The 17,687-nt window shown below is 37.3% G+C and overlaps 1 pseudogene; it reads right to left on the bottom strand.

Annotated features, from left to right (window-relative positions):
* Positions 1 to 570: 570 nt before the first annotated feature.
* Positions 571 to 2,550, bottom strand: LOC148690516 (uncharacterized; annotated as a pseudogene).
* Between the last annotated feature and the right edge of the window lie 15,137 nt (positions 2,551 to 17,687).

Genomic DNA, 17,687 nt, shown 5'->3' on the forward strand with positions numbered 1-17,687 from the left:
ACTATCATCATCCACATAGTGCATTATCTTCTTAATTGAACGATCAAACTGAGAAATGGGAATTACCACCAAAGGATTGGATGTTGGCCTAGAGGAAGGAGCTTGCCTTGATCAGGCTAGGGAAGAGGAAGCTTCGGGTGGTGAGATATTTTCTGCCCGAATCTCTTATAGCGAACAATCAATCAAAGAATTATTAAGGATGGCTATTTAAGAAGGTAGGGGAAAAATTCGAGGAAATGGCAGATTACACCTCCAGCTTTTTGAGAGATAAATCTTGAAGTTCATCAGCCTACTAATACATTTTAGCCCCTAAAGGGTCCTCTTTGAAACAATAGTAGGTTTCTTGGACGCTAAGGGTCCTAAATGCAAGAAAATAAGTTTGTTAGCCCTCAAACATAAAATATAAACGGAGGATTAAGGCAAGATGCACTTACTGGAGGCTAGCCGTTTCTGCCTGCTCGTTATGGAAACAACAACAATAGAGGTATTTGCAGCAGAGGTAGCTTTTGAGGACTTAAAAGTCTAAGCTTTTGTACTCTTCCTGGTTAGGGTTACCCTCTTGGGTATAGGTTATTGTTCAGGTTCAGAATCAGAAGTTTCCACCATGACTTTCCGTTCCCGCCTAGGTGCTCGAGTGTTTGCTTCGGGCTCTTCGTCAGCCTCCGAGTCTCCAAAAAGCTCAGAAATATCCCCACCTTCTCTAATCGCTCGCCTCTTAGCCTCTGTCGCAGCTTCTTGAAGGATTAGCGCATCTGCATCTTCTTCCTCTGACCCAATGTCTGCTGTTTTGGTATTTCCTTAGGCTACAAAGAAAAGAGGTAAATGAAGAGTTAAAAGAAAGACAGGTTCACAATAATTTCATAGAATACGAATTAAAAAGATGGGAAATACCTATCAGAAGAAGCTGGTTCTTTTGATATACCATCTCTTTCCAATTTTAAAGCTTGCCTAAGCTAGGATAAGATATGAGAGAGAGTTGGTTAAAGAGACGGTCGTGCGCATCCCACAGATCTTCTCCGTATTTCTTGGCCCACTTAGCCTCCTACAGATGGAGAAAGTAGAGGTGCATTCGAAGTGAAGGGCTAAAGGTTTTCAGGCAAACTTGCTCATAACTTCAAGGCCACGTCGGGTAGCTCGAAAGGTAACTTCTGGAGGAGAATGGAGACGGTAGGAGGTACCACAATGAACTGAGTCAAAGAATGGGATTGGGATTGGAATGGCCTGCCTAAAGCCTATTGCATAAATTTGGATGATAAACTCTAGCTCGCGTTTGTAACGATCATTGCAAACTTCCTAGGCTAGTTCCCTTGATTGGATGCAGCTGATGAATCTCTCCTTGCAAAAAGGATGACATCTCCCCCGAGTGCATCTTGGAAGGCTTGATCAAAGAACCAGGAATACCTCCTAAGAACTGATGCTCCCCACTCTAGGTCTGCCCGAGTCTTGCAGACTCTGAAGAAATAGAAGCAGGCAAATGTAGAATGATCTATGGGAGGAGCTTCGGCCAGAATCCGGGCAGGGGCCACGCCTTCTGAGAACTCTAAGTTTGCTGCCCAAAACTCAGGGAAATACCATTGTAACCATAATTAGACCATCCAAATCGGTCCATTAAGGTTGGTCTCAAACGGCTCTTCCCGAGTTATCTCAAAGAGGAGATGGTAGAAATAAGAAAAGAGAAAACGGCCCGTGGCGATTTTATCGAAATTATGAAGAGCTTCCACTAAAGGGATCCATTCAACCTTCACACCCTTGGATTTATTTGGGAAGACGTGCTTATTAAGCCTGTACAAGAGAAAACACATGTGTTCTTGATCTATGTTGGCATGTAAGGAGTCTGCACCAAAACTCTTATTCACAAAAGGGATAAAACCCTTAAAGGAGGTCTCATAACTCTTAAAAGTCGTAGAGTTATATTCCAGTTGAAGCAAGGAAGTAGATGAGCCCAAACTTTTAGCGGTCGGGCGAGAAGATGGAGCCCAGTTATGAGTGACATCCACGATTCTGCTTGAGGGCCTTAGCCCAAAGGCTTGTGCCATATCTAGAATAGTTGGGGATATGGGGCCCATCTTGAAATCAAAGGTATTAGTGCCCGAATTCCAGAAGAGAAAGGCAGTAGTGAATAGCTCGGGCTTAGCCATGGTAGTCTTTGAAAGCGTTATTAGCTCATAGATCCCATTGTTCATCCATTTCCTTTTGGACATTGGCTCAAGTTTGTTTATCCACTGAATCCAGGCTGGGTCATTCATCAGAGGAAAACCACGATGGTGTTGTGACCACTTAGATGAAGAAATGCCTGATTCAGCCAGGAATGGGTTCGTAGTAAACCAGTTGGTCTTGGGCATGTTGGTCTCTATTGCAATTGGAACTTGAGAAGTCCATGCAGGTCCTAGTAAGTGCACCCCCTTTCTTAAAGAAAAGTTCAAAATGCAGGCTTGCCTGAGGGCAATGAAGGGTGTTGAGCAAACGGCGTAGGGTGGCAATACCTTCACTAGATTCATAGGATGATTGGGGTTGAGTGATTGATCGAGTTTGGGTGGTTTTTAGAGCCATTGATTAAGCTTGAAAGGAAAAGGGATAAGAAGAATTTAAGTCATAAAGAATGAGGAAGCCGAGAACAAGAAAGGTTTTTTTTTTGGGGGGAATTTTAGGAATTCTGGGAAGTTTAAGGATTTGAAGGTTTGAAATTGCTTAAGGTATTTTACCAAGGGATTAGGAAGGGATTATGTAATGCGCAGTTGATTAGTAACAAGAGATCATGGGTTAGTGTAAGGGCCCAGTTCACAAACGGCTGCATTAAAATGGCACAAGTTATGAGTAAAGGCGTGTGACTGTGGTTATGAAAAAGCAGCTGTTCAATCATTATTAGCGCCTCGGTTTGCAAGCTCAACAACGATTGAAGGGGGCACTGTTTGGGTTAGTATTTGAACTTTGGACTTAAAGGAATGGAAGCCCAAAAAAGCTAAAGTAAAAAAACTCACCTGAGGCCCAACACGAAGCCCAGCCATCCACCTCAAGACAATATGGTGACTCCTTATTAATGAAAAGGCTCTATGCTTACAAGAGAAGTGACAACCGATGGAAATCAACCTACTTTCAGCCCAAAAACACTTTCTAATGCAGAACATGTAAAAAAGATGATGACTCACTGAAGTACTTTCGGGCAAAGCTTGCAATAGCCAAGACAGGATGCCTATAAAAGTGAAGACAAGGCCCAGAGACAAGGACCCTCAACCAATCAAGCAAACAAGCATACAAACTCTGCTCTCAAGCCAGTTCGTACTTTCCAATCCATTTTTAGCAATAGTTCTCTTAGAAAGACATCTTTTGTCCAGTGTAAAAGCTCTACTACCCTCTCTAAATGTTGTAGTATCGATTTCCCCATGTAAACTTGCTTGCCATCCATCCCCTTTTTAGTATACAATCCTCTGTAACCACAAAGAGAAGAAGCTGCAAAACGTTCAAGCTTGCCCAACAAGGTGAAATCTTGCCCGACTCTCTTTGTCTTGTCTTTCAAATAGTAGATCTGGTAGTATGATGTATTCACCAATATATATTCAAGTTATTTCCACTCATTTGATGATCAAAAGTTCTATTGGGCCTCAGATTTGGTTCACTTAGTAGTTTTGCTATCATAAAAGCCAAAATAGGGATTGAACTGACGACTTAGTCAGATCTGGATTTCCACCCTCTGAAGCATACAAGATAATGAACTAAAAGTCCTTGATCTCAAGGCATAGAAAAGAACTTAATATGAACTTAACCCATCCACGACAATCCTTTGGTAAAAAGAAGTCAGAATAACTTGGGGCGCAAGTAATTGACTTAAACACACTTGTTCTACGTCTGCCATACTGAGATAGCAGTGGCACGCCTAAGCAGTTAGTTAGTTCTGATTGTGAGCCTCATGGCTTACACCTAAGGCCCCACAAAGGCACCTTTCAGATTTAACTATGTCCTCCTCTTGCAGCCTCTTAACAAGCAGGAGCTCGACAACTAACCAAAGTAACAACTCCTCAGAGAGCTATATGCTCGAGCCAGGGATCCTTCTTGGTGAAATTCCTGCCCGAACAATTAGTCTTTCGTTTTTTTTTTTTTTTTTTTTTTTTTGGTTGATCATAACTATTAGTCTGATTCATAGGAAATGTTTGTACTACCCCTGACGCGCGAGTCCCCTATAAGCACCTACACGCGTCTGCAATTTGCAACCTGCCAAAGACGCAAATTATAGTAATTTGATTTCTTAACTCATGTACGGGCATATACACTGCTGCTAGAGTGATGTTATTGAAACAATGGCAGGCATTAACACAGTCATCAACATCTTTAATTTGGAACCCAGATCCTCTGAGGATCAACTGATCCTGAGTCTGAGGATCAAATGATCCGGATTGTTGAAATTTGATTCAATGATTACAAACAGGGGATCCTTCTAAAAATTATAATAATTGTAGCCATTGGATCAAATTTCAACGGTCCAAATCATTTGATCCTTAAGCTCAGGATCATTAGATCCGAATAGGATATGGGTTCTTTAATTTGGACTTGTGTGTTTGTTGTTTGCGTGTTGCGTTTCATTGCCAGACAAGCCAAAAGAAAAGGCACTGTTTAAAACTTAGGTAAATTACATAAAACCACCTCAACTATGAATCGAACCATAATCTCATACCTCATATTTTAAATATTGCAAATCATACCTCAACTTATGAATTCGTTGTAACGTAAGACCTCCGTTAATTTTTCTATCAATTTGACTGTTAAATGATAACGTGGCAGAAGCAGGTCAACTCTTTTGCCAATTGGAATAAAATTATTTAATTAATTAAAAAAAATCCCTCTCCCCTCTCCTCGGTGCTGTCTCTCCCTCGTGTATCTCGCATCTTGATTGGCTTCCAATACACATTACCAATGTAAGATTCGCATATGTTTTTTACAACCTTAAACGAGTACAACTCGAATTGGTGGGGCTATCGAAGCTGGAATCGGGGGCGGGGGGTCGGAGGGGATGAAGTCGAGAGAGGGTGTCGACTGGAGTATCAAGCGGTCCAACACCTGAATCGCTTCGGTCAGCTTACGGGATTTGATCCTGACCTCCATTAAATTCCTCAGAGCTTCGACATCGTCTAGGTTCTTGGCCAATTACTCTTCAAGTACCCTTTCCTTCTCTCGATACGGAACGCTGTCAGTTTTGGGAGTCTTAAATTCCTGAATCGATTCGGCAGCAGCGATGGCGGCAGGTCTTCTCGATGATAGGAGCGGCGAGAGGGGCTAGGGTTTTGAAGAGGAAATGGGATTAGGGCCTTGGGAGTTCTGATGAGGTGGGAAGAGGAGGACGCTAGAAGCGATGAGGATGAGGCTCTGACAATGAAGATGGTGAGGTTGAATCACGGGGATTGGCGCGGGGATCTGATGGAAGAAATGGGTTTTGGGAATGATGGACAGTGGGGATTGAGTAATACGGTGAGGGGTTGGTGGCGGTGGTGGAGTTTGGCGAGAGACTCTATGGATAGGGTTTTTGTAAAACTCTGTAATGAAGGTGAGAGAAGTAGGAGAGATGGAGGAGGAAGAGAACTAGTAAGCATCAGAAAGATAAACGGTGTCGGAGAAGAGAGGGTTATTTTAAAAGTTAATTAATTAATTTTTTATTCCAGTTGGCGAATGAGTGGATCCCACTTTTATAATGTCATCATTTAACAGTCAAATTGATAGAAAAGTTAACGGAGGTTTGACATTTCAACGAATTCATAAGTTAAAGTACGACTTTGTAACGTTTAAAATATGATGTATGAGATTGTGGTTCGACCTATAGTTAAAGTAGTTTTGTTTAATTTACCCTTAAACCTTTCAAAAAACCAACTACTAGGCCATTATATTATGGACCACCTCGCAGACTACCTTGCCTTGGTTGTTTGTAATTTTTCTAAATTGGCATTTGATTTGACTCTGGTAGAATATGGTATACGAGAAATGTTTTAACCAAAAAAAGCTTATTCACCATCATAAAATCAATGTTTCTAAATAATTTGCCCAAACTAGTAATTTAGTTATTTATATCTTCAATAATTTGTCCAAACTAAAGTTAAAATCACTATTCCGAAATTAAAATATGCACTGTTTTTAAAACTCAAAGATAAAAGTTTTTCTTTATTTTTTTGGATTGTAATATTAATACTTAGTTTGTTCTAAATAATCCATGCTTATATTACTTAATTCAGGTGAGAGGACACAAACTCAAAACATTTGTCAAATTACATGTGGAACCATGACTTCCTAAGGCCGGAGTAAGGTAGATAGGAATACGCCTACTTCAGAAGTCCGGTCATGGACGCAACAACTTCCATAATAGAGCTGACAAAATAGTGATGCCACCTTCATCAGGTTCTGGAATCAGTGCGCAAAGTCCGTCGACTTCTCTAAGATAGACCAGTCTTGTTCTGCAAGATTCGGTAACCTAATACAGCAAGGAATTAACAGGTTTCCTAAAAAAACGGAAGTCCTTACAATATAAGGATTGGGATGTGCTACGAGTAATCATACCCCTAAGAGGATACAATATCTACTTCCTAGATATACTCATGGATCTCACGGTTTACTGCAGTTTTTACCATTCTAAAAGGTCCTCTCCACAATTGGATAATATTCCACATTTTTAAGGTTCATCTTTGTTAAAAGAGTCTTTGCACACTTATTGTCTTGTCTTTTATTTGAGTCTTAATATTTCTTACTAACTTGACCATTAAAAAGCCTTTGACCGACACACCCCTCAGTCCTAGGCTTACTCATGGTTGTGAATAGATTCAAGCATCTTTACCATTCACGATGATGTGCGGATTTGGTTCTAACAAATGGTGTTTTCACTAAGAGTTGAACTCAAGAACCTCTCGACTAGATCACTCTAAGACTATTATGACTGTAACGACGACTGTACTGTGCAATTTTGGTAATGATGACACCCTACCCATGGGCATAATTTTTTAGAGCATGCTATAGACTTACGAGACCATAGTCAATCTCTGAAGGGATTCATGAAACGGAGAGCACGCAAGGTTTGCTAACCTCAAAAGGTGCGCGAAAGCGCTGGAGAAGGTAATCTTTAGCCTTTTAGGAGCCACCATAGAGGCAACACCTGTCCAAACCCTAGCAAGAACCATTGATCTGAACTCTAAAACTCTAGACCGAAATAGAGACGTCGTGCCTTGAAGGCTTCACACAAGAAGTCTCAAAAAGCTTAAGAACCATCAAAATATAACCGAAAGCCTCGTACTCAGCATCTACTGCATTTATGGGGAACATGAATACCTAGGAAAGACACACAAGAAAGAAAAGTGGCATGCAAGAAACCCCAGATGGTGCAACTATATACAAACCACTCCCAATCGACTCCAATATCCTCATGTTCTCTGATTAAGATTTGGAAGACGTATATTCACCCCACGATGACGCTTTTTTCATCAAGGTCCAAATCTCCAATGCCATGCTCAACCGCGTTTTAGTGGACAATGGGTTAACATCCTTGAATAGAAATCCCGGGTTCCTGGATAATGTTAACAGGAGTACTACGCTCCACACCTTCAATAAAATTCCCGTCCAATCCCTCAGAACTGTGAAACTGGCGGTTCAACTGAAACCATACTACTTTGCTACCCAACGCGTGGTGAGTCAAAGAAATTAGGGGAGATCAAGCATCATCATGTTGTTGTGCAATAGAGAGTATGGCATTGCCTTTATTTTTCTCCAACTTGCATCCAACATCAAAGGGAGTTGTAGCAGGTTTTAAAAGGGTGTTGTCATCTATCTCGACCAGTTTCCCGAGGCGTTGGAAATCGAGACTGGCTCAGAGAATCACTGGCCCTCTGCAATAATTTTTCTGCATATTGGGACTGTATAAGGATATATCTTTCACTATCTCTCTTAACTTGAATTCCTATAATGACATCAGCTTGACCTAAGCCTTTCTTGTCAAACCTTGAATTCAACATTTTCTTCGTTTTATTTATTACATCTTTACCCGTTCCCATTATGAGTATATCATCCACATACAAGCACATAATAATGTAAGATTTATCTTTAGTCATAATGTAGACACATTTATCGGATTCGTTAATTTTGAAATCACGTGTCAACAAACTATGATCAAATTTCTTGTGTCATTATTTTGATGCTTGTTTAAGTCCATATAACAACTTAACTAATTAGACACTTTCCTTTAAGCACGACCCCTTCACGTTGCTCCTTGTAAATTTTCTTCATATAGTTCTCCATTTAAAAATGTTGTTTTTATGTCCATTTGGTGTTATATCAAAGTCGTAAATAGCCATAATCATTATTAACGCCCTAATAGATGTTATGGGAGAAACTAGAAAATAGGTATCAAAATAGTTCAACCCTTCCTTTTTTGCGGTAACCCTTGGCAACTAAACAAGTCTTGAACTTGTCAATGGTTCCATCCACCTTAAGTTTCTTTTTGAAAATCCATTTATGACCAATTAGTTTACTATTGGGAGGTAAATCAACCAATTTCCATGTGTTATTTTCCGTAATGGATTCCATCTCACTTTTAATTGCTTCTTTCCAAAAAGGAGGCTGGAAAGATGACATGGCTTCTTTGAAAGTTCTAGGTTCATTGTCGGACAAGTAAACAATGAAATCTGGTCCAAAGTTTTTAGAAACTTTGTTCCTTTTTCCTCTCTTTCATTCCATATCATTTCCTTGGATACCGGAAGGAAAGGCCTCATCATGACTATGGCCATGAATCACCTTGTTGTTAGAATGAGGTTCATTTTCTTTGTAAGGAAATATATCATCAAAGAATCATGCATCACCGATTCTAATAGTGTTAACATACATGTTAGGAATCAAAGATTTCACTATAAGGAACCTATAAGCAGCATTATTGTTTGCATATCCAATGAATACACAATTAATATTAATAGTTTTAGGTTCTAGTTTCGTTCTTTTGGGTAATGGAACTTGCACTTTTGCTAGACAACCCCACACTTTGAGGGTTTTATATGTGGTTTTATGTGCTTTCTATATTTTATAAGGTGACTCGTCGGTCCTCTTATTAAGAATCTTATTTAATATGCCATTTGAAGTAAGTAAAGCTTCACCTCACAAATTGTGTGGAAACCTTGAACTATTTAACATAGAATTAATCATATCCTTGAAAGTTCTATTTTTCCGTTCAATAGCACCATTTTCTTGTAGTGTAAATGGAGCCGTTGTTTTATGCATAATTTCATGTTGTGCACAAAAATACGAGAAGACAATTGACTCATACTATTTTCTTCTATGGGATCTAAGTGTTTTGATTTTCCTCTCAAGTTGGTTTTCAACTTTAGCTTTATTTGTCTTAAACATATCCAAATCTTTGTCCTTGCGATGAATCAAATAAACATAGCAATACTTACTATAATCATCAATGAAACTAACATAATAATTTTTTCCTCCACGAGTTGTTGTGGATTTAAAGTCACAAAGATCACTATGAAAATCTGAGGAATCCACTTGATCTTTCAAAAGTTGACTTTCTAGGTGGGCTAGCAAATTTTGATTCGGTACATGTCTTACACTTATGATTAAAATCAATGTCAAATTTGGGTAATAATTCTTATTTAACCATTCTATGCATGGAAAGAAATTAACATGTCCTAATCTAGCATGCCAAATATTAAAAGACTTAATAATATAAGTAGAAGTATTAGTTTTATTAGCATCATCAATATCAGTTACATTGAGTTTCACAAGGCCATTAGCCAAATATCCCTTTCCAACAAACATCCTACCCCTCGTAAGTACAAATTTGTTGGATTCAAAAACAAGTTTAAAACTCGTAACAATCAAAATAGGTCCAGAAACCAATTTTCTCCTTATTTCAGGAATATGCAGCACATTCAACAAGGTCAGACTCTTCTCAGATGTGAACTCGAGTACCACTTTGCCTTTGCCTTCCACTACGGATGATCCAAAATTGCCTAGATATAGCTTTTCTCCAGTAGCAGTAGGATGGTATTCAGTGAACAGGTTTTTGTTAGCGCATATGTACTTAGTAGCACTTGTATCCAACATCTAGTCACTCACATTTAAGAGCATGTTCACCTTGAACACAATAACAACCAACTCTTTATCAGTGATTATCATGTTTGCTTGATTGTTGTTTCCATTGACCTAATTTCCATCCTTGGGATGATGACAATCTTGTGCCTTGTGACCAGGCTTTCCACGAACCTAGCAGGAGCCCTTAGTCTTCTTCAGACTTTTTCTTTTAGCAGCAAATGCAAATTGAGCAAATTGCTTGAGTTTCTAAGGCTTATTCTTCTTTAACTTGGCTTTGGAGTTGCTCCCTCAACATAATTTTCATTTCCTTCAATAACAGCAAACCCATCAGTACAGTCTGCCTTTATATAATTCTTTTCCACTCGTAGCCTCAGAGTTATATCTGAGAGAAAACAAATTTAGCATCCACCATAGTATATTTGAGGGACTTACAGATCACAAATTTCTTTGAACCGACATCATCAATCTTATACTTTTATCTCTAGGGATTTCCACAACTCCTTTACGATCTTGCACAGAAAATAAATGACGTAGAGATTATCATCCAAACTTTTAAGGATGTAATTCCGGCAACAAAACTCAGAATGAGTCCAGGCTATAATTGTCATCTGTTATGACTTAGAAACCCAAGATTATCATCCAAACTGTTAAGGATGTCATTGGGTTCTCATTAGACTTTGGAACCTCTTCGTTAACAACATAAGCAAGATTCATGTTTGTCAAGAAGAACAACATCTTTTGTTGTCATCTCTTAAAGTTCAGCCCTTTGAATTTCTCTAGCTTCTCAATGTACATTGGCCCAGTGCCATTCATATTCACAGATTGTTGATTCATTATATTTGTTTCAGGATTATTGGATAACAACCAACAATCAATGATAAATACATATAAAAATCAATTTGCATGCGCTAATAAACAATAAATTACAACTGAGTATATTGATAGAGAATGGATAAAGAAATTAATATTAAACAGATAACTAAAGATTAAGGCTTACCACATCCTTGAAAAAGAAATCCACCTCTACTTTATGCTTGTAGATTTGTAGGTGTTTGCTTCCCCGATATTCAACAATCTAAAACCAGTATGCCAGCACCGGAAAACTTAGTTTTTGACAAAGTCCTTTGTGGTTCTCTTAGTGTACTTATATGGAAGGAAGAATAATTTTTGGTTTTGAATGATATGCATATGCATGTATTTCTAATTTGCATATACATGTTTGTGATTGTATAAATTTGGGACTTGACTATTCATTCAACATGGATGTACTACTTCATCTTTTTCTCATCATTTATCAACATCGTCGAACTTCATCCATAAGGATAAGTCTTTTGAGGATAAAAAGATTAATTAAATTAAAAATTAATTTAATAAATTCAAAATTAACTTTTGAATTTAATTATTAGAGCCCGAATCCAAGAGCACCAAAGCACCATCTTTCGATAATTAAATAATTATATATTAATTATCACACCCTAAAGCCCAAACCCAAGGTTGAAGCCTAAATTTCCTCTCCAAAGTTTATTTACCCAATCACTTGGTAAAAAGGACAAAGTGTTATACAGTGTGAGAAAGGTTTTAACTTGACCAATGTGGGACGAATGAGTTAGAAGAAAATTTCTACTAAAAAACTCCAACAATGTCCTCCATGTTGAACTTGTTAAGGTTCTACTTGAAATTTGGATGATCTCTCCAACCAAGATTATAAATGTTGGAAACTGGGTTATTTCTTGGTTGACTTTGGCCTTGGTAGCCCACAACATTGACTCTTTTTCAACCTCCATTCTCAATTAATTGAGGACATCGATCAGTATGATTTCCTTTCATAGAGCACACACCACAAGCGACAACTCTTTGTACTTTTGACCCTTCTAGAATCTGCGACAGTAGAGAAGTAATATTAGCTATTTGAGCTTCTAAATTTGAACCAGTATTTACCTTATTAAGTTGATGCGGGTGTGTAGGCTATCTTGCTCAGGCTCCTTCATATTTTTGAGCATTTAAAGTATGGTTGGCAATCAATGTCTTAGTTGCGGACATGATTTTGTCAACTAAAGCACCTCCGCCTGAAGCATCAAGCATTTGTCTCTCAAGTGGAAGTAGTACTTCATATAAGTATTGAATTAAAATCTCTTCCTTCATCTAGTGTTATGGATGCAATCAAAGTCTTGAAACGCTCATAATACGCCAAGAAAATATTATCCTTGAATTCCACTGATTTTTTCTTTCAACAAGATGACTCTAGAAATTTGGAAGAACTTCTTTGAAAATGCTATGTTCATGTTATCCTAAGAAGTAATTGTTTCAAGTGATAACTCAAAGAGCCAATCCTTGGCCCTTTCCAATAGAGAGAATGAAAATTTCTTCATCTTCAGAATGTTCCTATCCACATTGATAGGTGGCATACTTGAGCAAACTACTTCGAACTCCTTAAAATGCTAGTTCTAATCTTCAATGGGCAAAACCATGGCATTTTGGATGTGATGCAACAAGCTAGATTTCAAGTCGAACTCACCAATTTTTCATGGAGCCACATCTGGATATTGAATGCAGAGAGAAACAACATTGTCCAATCTTGAGGTTGAGAGTTCCTTGATTAATTGATTATCAACTGCCATGTCTTGGGAAAAAAAAAATTACAATGAAATAAAATGTAGAGAAAAAGCAAATGAAAAACATAATTGAGATTAACAATTTTGCTAATCCCCGACAACGATACCAAAATTCGATGTGTTACAAATTAACACTCAAAATAAACCTTGAAAAAAATGTGATTGTAGTACGGGTAGGCAATGATCGTTCTATTTTGAGGATTACAAGGGTTGCTAATCAACACAAAACTAACAACTACTATAAACTAATTTAAGCAAATAATACACAATGAGGATTTTGTAAACCAAAATCAACAACCAAACAAAAGTAAAACGGCAGCAAGTGAATTAAAGCTTAAGCGTTTGGTGTATGAAAATGCTAGCTAAAAGATTCTTCTGCACACTAGAAACATATGCACACAAATTAATCTCCAATTATTACTTCTATAAATCATGAATGACAATACCCCAAATTATAAGCATTGACAAAACAATTATATTTTGGTTTTTTAGTCAAAATAGTCCCTAAGATTGACATAACTTCTCACTTTGGTCCATGAGAAAATCGATAGAATTGGTTCCTAAGTTTGTCCATCATCAATCATTTTGGTTACTCCATAAAAAATCTCCATTAAATAAAGAAAAAAAAATGAAAAAACAGCCTTAGTTTTTATTAAATCATTTTGACCCATAGTTTATTAAATTGAGGGCATTTTTGTCATTTTGTGACACATCCCGACCCGTATTGTCCACCTGGACACCTGAACCGAAATGTATTGGCTGACACCTAGATGGCGACAAAGCCGTAAAATGTAGTGGTGTGGAAAATGTGAATAAATTATAGCCTAAAAGTGACTAATACAAGAGTGCACATGTGAGCGGGATTGAACCCATATCACACAAGTGATGTTAGAGCATAAGTAAAGTGTAATAAGAGTAGAGTAATAATTATACTGTTGGGAGTAGTCCCTTAGATATCAGCTTTTATCATCAATCCTCATCGGCATGAAACCTCTACCACCAAAATCATGGAGGGGTGAAAAACAAGGGTGAGTGCGCCTGAAAATAAAGTTTTGGAAAACATTTTTGAGAAGTGTAACCCCTCACTGTAGAACAAATCTATAGTTTTCCAAAAATATTATAATACTAGTATGTAATGCAGCACCTTACAATAGAAGTGAGTCAAAAGATGTATGGTACAACAAGAAGGTATCTCAATATTCAATCTCAAATCGTTATTACAAGAAATCAAGGCTCGTTAATTTATGTAGGCACACAAGTCCATTGCAGAAATATTCAAACAATGTAATAGGCTGGGTGTAGGTTTTACATTCTAGTACTACATCATGTGTGTTTCGCTAGTCGTATCACATATGAGTCCAAAACATCACACAAAAGAACAGGCAAACACCTAACTCTGGATCCAAAGCGAATGTAAACGGTGCATGTGAAGCTGGTCCTTGGCCCAGGATAGTACAAATACCTAAAAGACATTGTGCAAACATGAATAATGAGCATATAAGATGCAAGGATGTCATGCCATAGGTTTATGCTGACAAATAATATTATAAATATAAAATGTAAGAAAGCCTATTTGTAAAGGTAAACATGACATGTCACATCATAGTATATAAAAGCAGTTCTCAGGAAAAATCACATATACATATATATACGTTAAAACGAAAAGACCCACCCATAGTCATGTTGCATAGTCGTAACTACCAAATCTATTATGCCCATGGTACTTGTTTGGGTGGTCCTCTTCGATACGGGAAATTACTACCCTAGTCATTAGACTAATTATAATTAATGCAATAAACTTAATTTCCCCTAGTTCGCATAAGAAAGGTTTTTGTTGGAAATTTGGGAAGAAATTCAAATGCTCCATTCGGAGCCGTTACATAACCAAATGTAAGGCTGGAAAAATTTCCCGAAAATCTCAAATCAAACTAAAAAAATCCCGATTCCATACCAAAAAATTCTCAAACCGATAATACCAAATTTTTTGGGATTAGTACGAGAATCGGGATTACATATTCAATCATTTGAGAATCCCGAATCAAACCGAAAAAGTATATATATTTATTTTGGTTGCATGCATGTTTAATGTTGAATTTAAGTAGTTTGATAGTAGACTATATTAGAAATAGAAGTATGAAATTAATTAGTTTGGAACTTTGGAACATCAATTTGACTTGGTATGCATGAATTGGTATGAAATTTCAAATTGGTATGTGGTAAAAAGCCTAATTTCAATTGATACGAAATTGAGGAACACAATTTTAGGCCAAATGCCCAAATTTTAGCCCATAGCCCAAAAATCTCAAATTTTAACCCAAAAGCCCAAAACCGAAAATCCAATCTTGATTCATCCCAAAATACCAAAACCATTTTGGGAATCTCAAAAAATTGGGAATACCAAAATTTTCATTTGGGATTGGTCTTCAAATTCCTGTCTCGAAAATGTTTGGTTTGGGATCCCATACCAAACCAACCCTAACCAAATGATATCCATAATATCAGTAGGGTGCACTGCACAAGGCCCTCCATTTGGACATATCAGTCAACAGTTAAATCTTTTACAATTTTAAGTATAACTTCTCCGTTAAAAGTCCGAATTGAGTTTCATCTGCGACCATGTGCTCGTAAAAAAAAAAAAGAGTATTGTTCGAAAATAATAAAATAACATTGGAAAAATGAAAGGAAAATTGACGTCCATGTGGAAGGCTCACGTGGCATCACAAGAATATTTTAGGAATTTCGCCGTTACTGAGAATAAAATACAGTAAATCTCAAGACGGGATGTCATATTTTGGTCCTTTTAATAGGGATTTTTCATGTGAAAGACCAAAATGATTGATGGTGGACAAACTCAAGGACCGCTTTTATTGATTTCAAAGCTCAAGTACCAAATGGAGGAGTTATGTCAATCTCAGGGACCCTTTTGGCTAAAATGCCTTATATCTTTGGACAACATGTTACTCTACAAAGGATTTACTTAACTTAATCAAGACAATTGATTTTTACTACTTATGAACACAAAATCATAAGGTAAAATTCTCTTATATTCTAGCATCAAATCCTAGCATACATTCTAAGTAGGCCTCCTTAATAAACATACAAGTATGTCTAATATCCCCCCTCAATCTTAACTGGGATATCCCAAATTAAGATTGTGACAATGCTGAAAAAACTGAAGACCATGTAATCCTTTTGTAAGGATGTCAACCATCTGATCTTATGTAGGCACATATTGCACATCAAGGTCTCCGTTTTCCAATCTCTCTTGAGCAAAATGGAAGTTAGTTTCTAAATGCTTAATTTGGAATGATGAATAGGATTCATACTCAAAGCTATGGCAGACTGGTTATCACATAATAACAGTGGAAGATGAGGAAAAACAGCACACAAATCTTTCAACACAAGTCTGATCCAAGCTATATTTGCAGCAACATGTGCAAGAGTCTTATACTCAGCTTCAATTGAACTTCGAGAAACGGAACTCTGTTTCTTGGATTGCTAGGAAATCGGATTATCACCAAGATAGACAACATAGCCTGTAATAGATCGGCGAGTGTTAACATCTGCTGCCCAATCTGAATCACTATAGCTTTTAATATTAATCCCATTGCCAGCAATAAATGTTAAACCACACTTTATTGTCCCATATAAGTATTGGAGAATACGTTTAACCAAACCAAAATGTATATCAGTGGGAAAGCATTCATGAACTGACATACATTATTAACTGCGAAGGCTATATCTGGCCTGGTGAAAATGAGATATTGTAAGGCACCAACAAGATTCATGTATTGTGTTGGTTCTGATAAAAGTTCACCCTCAGCAAGAAACACAGAAGTATTTGGTTTACAAAGTGTTGCACAAGGTTTACATGTATCCATGCTTGCTTTGTGGACTAAATCCTTGATATATTCTCTTGATGCACAAAGATATCTCATTTAGACTTGTAGTTAATTTGCAAACCCAAAGAAAATAGGTAAGTTGTCCCATGTCCTTTAATTCAAAGACTTAACCGAAAACATTGACAATAGATTAAATCAAGATAGAATTTGATCATGTACGTATTATATCATCTACATAGAGTGGTAATATAATAGCATCAGAACCAACTTGTTTCACAAACAAATTAGAGTCTGAAAGAGAAGCTGGAAACCCAATCATTGCCAGATAACTTGTAAACTTGGCGTCCCAAGCCCTTGGGGCTTGTTTAAGACCATAAAGGGACTTTACTAGCTTGCAGACATGTGAAGGAAACTTAGAATCAACAAAACCAGGAGGTTTCTTCATATAAACTTCCTTATGTAACTCTCCATGTAAAAAAGCGTTTTTCACATCAATTTGTCTAAGTGACCACTTGTGTGTTGTAGCCAAAGCCAAAGTCAGTCTCACAGTAGTGTGCTTAACTATTGGACTAAAAGTTTCAGTATAATCTAACCCATTATCTTGAGTAAAACCTTGGGCCACTAATCTAGCTTTATGTCTAGAAATAGTGCCAGCAAGATGTCTTTTAAATTTGTACACACACTTACAACCAATAACGTTGTTATCAAATGGAGGAGGTACTAAAGTCCATATACCTTGTGTTTGAAGTGCATCAAACTCTTCTTGCATAGCCTCCTACCACTGAGGTATTTTGAGAAGTTATTTTAAAGGTTCAAGGTTATGCAAAATCAGTGATATCTGCAATGAATGTAAAACCTCTCGAGAATGAAGCATCTTCATGAGAGATAAGAGACTTGACTTCAGGAAAAACAACAATTAGTGAAGAATAATCTCTTATAGTTATTACACCAATTCTAAGTCTTGTTTGAACACCCCTAAGGAAGGATAGGCAAATCTGTGATATTAGACACTGAAGGAAATATTAGAGGTAGCATGTCTTCTAACTGTTGAGAAGAATGGACATACAACATTGTGGGAAGAATAGAAAAAGTAGCAATAAAGCTGGGAGATTGAAGATGAGAATCTTGTGTAAGTGCATGTATAGTTTGTGAATCAAAATAAGTATCAACTGCTGAAGAA

Source organism: Pyrus communis, chromosome 15, assembly GCF_041283825.1.
Source record: "Pyrus communis isolate YQ-2024b chromosome 15, ASM4128382v1, whole genome shotgun sequence".
In the NCBI taxonomy this organism is placed as follows: domain Eukaryota; kingdom Viridiplantae; phylum Streptophyta; class Magnoliopsida; order Rosales; family Rosaceae; genus Pyrus; species Pyrus communis.